Source organism: Emydura macquarii, unplaced genomic scaffold (genome assembly GCF_026122565.2).
Source record: "Emydura macquarii macquarii isolate MOO-44397 ecotype Brisbane River unplaced genomic scaffold, CSIRO-AGI_Emac_v2 contig_2768, whole genome shotgun sequence".
NCBI lineage: Eukaryota > Metazoa > Chordata > Testudines > Chelidae > Emydura > Emydura macquarii.
Window position 1 is genome coordinate 5,795,234 of NW_027132905.1, and position 6,000 is coordinate 5,801,233.

At 41.9% G+C, this 6,000-nt stretch overlaps 1 protein-coding gene across 2 annotated transcripts in view; it reads left to right on the plus strand.

Moving 5' to 3' along the window:
* The window catches only part of MAPK9 (mitogen-activated protein kinase 9), a 66,391-nt gene extending 60,809 nt beyond the window's left edge, over window positions 1-5,582 (plus strand). For both annotated transcript variants that reach the window (XR_010923379.1, XR_010923382.1), the window contains one exon: window positions 5,186-5,582. The gene's annotated coding sequence lies outside the window, so the exon portion shown is untranslated. The remainder of the gene's footprint in view (window positions 1-5,185) is intronic.
* Window positions 5,583-6,000: the final 418 nt, after the last annotated feature.

Genomic DNA, 6,000 nt, shown 5'->3' on the forward strand with positions numbered 1-6,000 from the left:
GTCTGAGTTGTCTTGCGTACCCCAAGTTCCACCTCACTTAAAAACGACTTGCTTACAAAATCAGCCATAAAAATACAAAAGAGTCGCAGTTCAGGGTTACTGACACATTGCTTACGTTCTCATTCATTTTCTCATATCCCATATCCTTATAAAATAAATCAATTGGAATACAAATATTGTACTTACATCTCAGTGAGTACAAAGAGCAGCATAAAGAAGTCATGGTGTGAAATTTTACTTTGTACTGCCTTCGCTAGTTTTTTTTTTATGTAGCCTGTTGTAAAACTAGGCAAATATCTGGATGAGTTGATGTACCCTTTGTTACACCGCTGTACTCCCAGGTGTACACATACCCCTGGTAGAGAGCCACTGTTCTAGTGAATATGCTCCATTAGTACGACTTCCGGAAAACGAGTATGTCCTGAAAGCCAATTTCAAACCTCACAACTAGCCACCAGTGCAGACTGCAAATATGACACTCAACAAGGCAATCCCAAATTCATGATGCTGTTCCGTAACCTACACCCATCGACCAGTCAGAAGCAAGGCCAAGCAGCCTGAGCTGACTAGTTACACAGCGCCAAGTGTAAATATGGAGTCACTGCAACAATCGGTTGGCGAATTCTTTTCTGACCAGGCATTAAATGTTCGAGACATATACAAATAATTTCAAATAATGAATCCATTTCCAACTGGTCTGTGGACAATGTGTGAACAAAAAGGGAGGCAAAATTCATTGACTACCTTATTAATTATAAATTATTTGTTCAGCTCTCCTCACAAGCTAGTGAAGGACACATGGTTAGGAGGAGAGCTCTGGTTTCCTAATGTTTGTCCCACAGTGCACTAGGCAGGTGTTAGGCCCCCAAATCTGCATTCAGTAGTATGTCGCAGGGGCGCTCTCTTTGTTCTGTTTATACAGCACCTAGCACAATAGGGTCCTAGTCTATGACTGGGGCTGCTAGGTGCTTCTACAATACACATTAATGGATGGACTGCTGCACTTATGCACTGCCAATTGTAGGATCAGGTCCTTAAAGATTTTTTTTAAAGCATCATTTTTAGTTGCAATCTCTTAGAAAATGTAACATGCTGTACATCTTGTTGCTTCTGCTGGCTAGGCTATTAAGCTGATTCCTGGTAGTACGTTTTTTATCTTCTGCTAATGTATGTTTACTTTAATTAATAAATATTAATTGAAATAACATTCAAGTTACACAGTTTTTCCTGTGAATCACCATGATTTAGTTCATAACAGGCAATGTTTTGTTATTGTAAAGCTTGGGATGTTTTTACCCTCTGACTAGCCCAATGATAAAATAGTTCACAGACCCCCCAAGGAAGGTAAAACAAAAAACCCATCTTTTAAAAAAAATGCAATTATTCTTAAAAAAATATTCTAAATAATGCAGCACTTAATTCGCCACTGCGTGCTATTAAATGCCTTTTAGCTATTTCTTTTGTAAACTCTTCTGAAAGTGACTGGTTCCAAGCCAAGTTTAGGTTAATGATACTGAATGTGCTACACGGACTCAAAAATTGCCAAGAAAGTTGCTACTGAAAATGACTTTGAGTCATCAGGAAACTTTTGAAACATGAAGGACTATCTTTTTGTGTGTGTGTGTGTGTGTGTGTGTGTGTGTGTGTGTGTGTGTGTGTGTGTATGTATGTGAGAGAAGTGTCTAGCAAGGGGCCTCAATCCTTCATATCTCATATTTGCCATGGCTACGCTCTTTCCAGAATTAAGGGCCCTGATCCTACAAACACTTGACTACCCGAGTGACTTAACTCTTATGAGTAGTCGCACTGACTCTGTGAGTGTTTTCAGGGTTGTATCTTAAGAACTCAGAGACTAGTTCAGTTTGGTTGTATGTACTTTTATGTGTGTATTTTTGCTTCTGTAAGCAATGTCTCTGCATAGAGGAGGTTTATGATATTGTGTTGCTTAAGCATGGCTGTATTTTATTTTAAATCTTCTAATTAGGTATCAGACTAATGATCTCTGAGTGCTTTCTCATGCCTGTCAATGTTCTAGAGAAGTTAAATGGAGAAGCCTCACAATTTATATTTGCAATATTGAAATGCCACATCACTGGAATATTCACGGGACAGTAGCTGCTGAAATTTAAGAATGTGGTGGGAGCTACCTTTTAATTTACAGTAGACAGAGCAATAAATCAAAACATAGCAGTGTCTCTATTAAACTTTCTTCTCCATCAGCCTATTATGGATGCAGGCTGAAATAAATCATGGCAATCAGCATACTGCACTAAATGTGCTCTGACGGATTCTCCATCTTTGTTGCATGAAGTTGTTTTTTTAATCATTTCCCTGCTCACCTCAGTTGTATGTTTTATTTTTAGTTGGTTTGTTCTCAACAGCTGCCTTTGCCATACGCGGTTAAACCCTGGAGTCGTTCTGCTCTAAACTGATCTTTAATTTATTTATAACAGCTCACGGGGCTGGATTCTGGGCTGCACGCACTCCTCAGGAGCAGTGCAGAAGGTACAGTCAATGGCTGGTCTTGGACCTAGTGCGGCCTCCGGCACACGTTAGAACAGCCCCTAGGGCTGCTTTACGTTCCCACCAGTGGGACCCCTTCTTCTCCTGCCCTCAGCCACTTCCCTGTCATGTTCCTATGCTGGGCCTGTGCAAGGGAGGTATGGGAGGCAATGGAAGTCCACCTAAACCAGCTATGTGCCATTCTCCACACGCTGGATAAGCTGGCTCCACAGTCCCTTTGCCCCTCCAACTGCAGCAGAGCTCACAACCTAGCCAAATGTGGGTAATGTAGTAGATCTTGCTAAGCAAAAAATGAAATCAGGGCTCTCTTTAGTGTGACAAATGGCCTGACTGTATTGTCATTGTAAGGCTTAAGAACTGTTTCAGAGTATGGAAGCTGCCATGCCATTAGACAGGAGGATGTACCTAGAAGAACGTAAACTCCTCTGTTAATTCAGTCCCCGTCAGTCAAACGCTGCATCTCGACAAAGCCAAGGGAAGCTGCTAGGTTTTGTTGTGCAATGAAACTATTTCCACCCAATAGAGTGTGGATTTTGTGATTGAGACACACAGCGGTGACATTTCTCCAGCTCTTGTGCACCTCCCATTGTATTTTGGAGTGGAGTTGCAACTCAGCAGGGCTTCACAATTCCAGCTCGGTCAGAAAGAACTTTCTGTGTGTGGAGTGGGAGTGGCTGAGACAGTTACTTTTCATCAGTCACGAGAGCGGCATAGAGGAGCACAAAAGTGTGAGGCAGGGACGCCAGCCCAATGTGCCCCTGTTTACGATCCATTGCAGTGCTTGAGCAGTGCCAGCAGCTCTGACAGAGCAGGAGTTTGCAGATCCTAGTGTGTCTGGAAGCAGTTGTCTCTGGGGATTCTTCTTGATACAAGTAAATGCTGAAGCATTTAACACTTTCATGGCTGTCCTATTTTCATCTCTGCTAAAAGCCATACTTTCCCCTCTCTTCATTAATGTGGCTCCCAACTCACCCCTGTTCTCTTCCTCGTTCTCTTGCTTACACCTTTGCAAATTCCCCCTCCTGCCACGTGCACAGATCTGTCTCGCACACTCTCCAGGGTTCCTAGTACCAACTCACTCCCTCTCATCTCCCAACAGTCTCCCCTTGCTCGGACGAGCTGTTTCAGGATTGTTTCCTCTGAGTTGGGTGAAGTGAATCTTGAATCTCACATGCCTGGTGCACAATGCAGTCTGGATCACATGCCACCTCAGACACCCTAGAATGCTCCACCATTTGCAAGATTTAGGAGCACAGAGGGCAGCTGGACCCCACAACTGGTCTTCTAAGAAGGTAGTGAATGCAAGTGGCTGGCCCTTCTGTGAATTAATTTACTGAGACTCAGCGTTAAAGAAACTAGCAGTTAGAGTGTGAGGATAGCGCTAAAGGCTAAATCCTGCAAGCCACTGAGGACTCACAACTCATTCAGGTCAACAAAGGTTGCAAGTTTCTATTAGTTCCTTGGATTGGGCCAATGTGAAACCTGGAATGGACTCCTTGGGTTAGTCTTTTTTAAAGCTTTTCTGTCATCTCGTTTAGGGATCTGGAAGGATCTTCTTGTCTCAGAGGAGGGGAGAACTATTTCCTACCGACCTTCAGACATTTCTTTAACATTCTGAGAAATTAGGGGACAATCCCAGTTTTTCTCTCTTTCTAATAGGGTTGGTTTTTTTGGTTTTTTTTTGCTATTGATGGGTCCCACAAGTCTTAAGGAAACAATATCACACTTTTGAGCACCAACCACTGCTAAAACAATGTAATTAAAATGCTAAGAAACTCTTAAGCTTAATGTAAATCTACTGTGCTGAATTGTTCACCTGTGAAAGGTATGTGATTTTTCAAAATTAAAATATTCCATTTTAAAGTTCTTTCTTAGTGACTCCATCTTATTAGCATATATTAGCATCTTTTTGCATAGCAGATGCAAGAAATCTGGGTAAAGTAGTAATAGAGACAAGGTTCATATTTAAAAGGCATTTTGTACATCAAATATCAAGGCTGTTTCAATTAATGATGAAAAAGAGCTTGATTAGTTTTGCAATTTTTAGGAGCACATATGTTTCAAAGGAAACAGCTGGTAAAATCAGCTGGACTTCTGCGAATCTTTCCCTATTAAACTACTAACCTTTTGGAGGACTTTGGCAGTCTATATACTGCTTATTTCATTATTTTACACCTATAGCACCATATAGCAATTACAAAGTGCCTTGAATTATGCCTACTCTTCTCCCATTGAAGTCAGTGGGAGTTGCACCGCTGACTTCAGTGAGAACAAAGTTGGGCCAGTGCTAACTGCTTCTGAAAATCCAAGCCTACGCATATACTGTATGTACTGATTAATCCTACAAAGACCTGTCACCTTATGTATTCATTTAGCTGGCATATAAAAACCGCAAGGCTGAGACTTGCAAAGCCACTAAGGTGAATGGGATACCCAACTTCCCTTAAAATTGTTATTGTATAACAACTCTCTTCAATCCCCTTCTCGAATGAATGGGAATTGGGCATCCACAACCCTGGGACAGCTTTGAACATTTCAGTCCCGAGTTTGAAGGGATCACGTGCTATCGTTGGCAATGGGAGGGCGATAGGTTAGGATTTTGTGAACCTCACTTATGAGCATCATTGAAATGGTTACAAGAATCTCTTCCTGTTTTCTGTAGGCCGCATCCTCAGCTGGCGGGAATCAGTGGGGCTCCACTGAAGTCCGCAGAGCTATGCCAACATACGTGAGTTCTGGATCTGGCCCTATATCCTTACTCTGGGGAAAAAAAATTCTCTTGCTTCTACTTTCCTCTTCCATGACTGCTTTACCTTAGACCTCCTTTGCCTCCAAGACCTCGGGATGCAGTGACATGGACAAGCCTTCCTGGATCCAATTCACCGTTGGCCTGTGCCCCTTTGGAGCGGATACAACTGGCACCACAAAGCAGCCGTCAAATCGAAATGAAATGTTTTGCTTTGGGCCAAACTGAAATGATTTTTTAAAAAAAGTTGTTAAAAAATTTCAGTTTCAGTTCAACCCATAATGAATTAAAAAAAATAAATTTGGAATTGCCAGGAAACTGATAAATGCATTGTTCTCCCAGCTTTGCCTCCTTTCTGAGGGACTCAAAGTATTTCACAAACAACGACCCTCACTAAACCCCTTTGAGGTATGTAAATATGATTATAGTCATTTTACAGATGGCTAAACGGCAGAGTGTGGTTAAATGACTTACCCAGGAGCCAACAAGTCAGTGACAGAGTTGGGAATAGAACCTTTGAGTCCCAACTCTTACCTCCCTGCCCTGATGGCTAGATCACATGCCTGTGAGCAGAATTTGATGGCCTGGAATGGAATTTAAATGATCCTCAATTTTATATGCAGTGAGTGCCTGCATGTAAACTGCTTTTAGAACAAATTCTTCCTGTGATCGTCTATAAGGACATTTTCATCTAAAATTGTACTCTGCAGAAACGGGGCTTTTGGAGATGG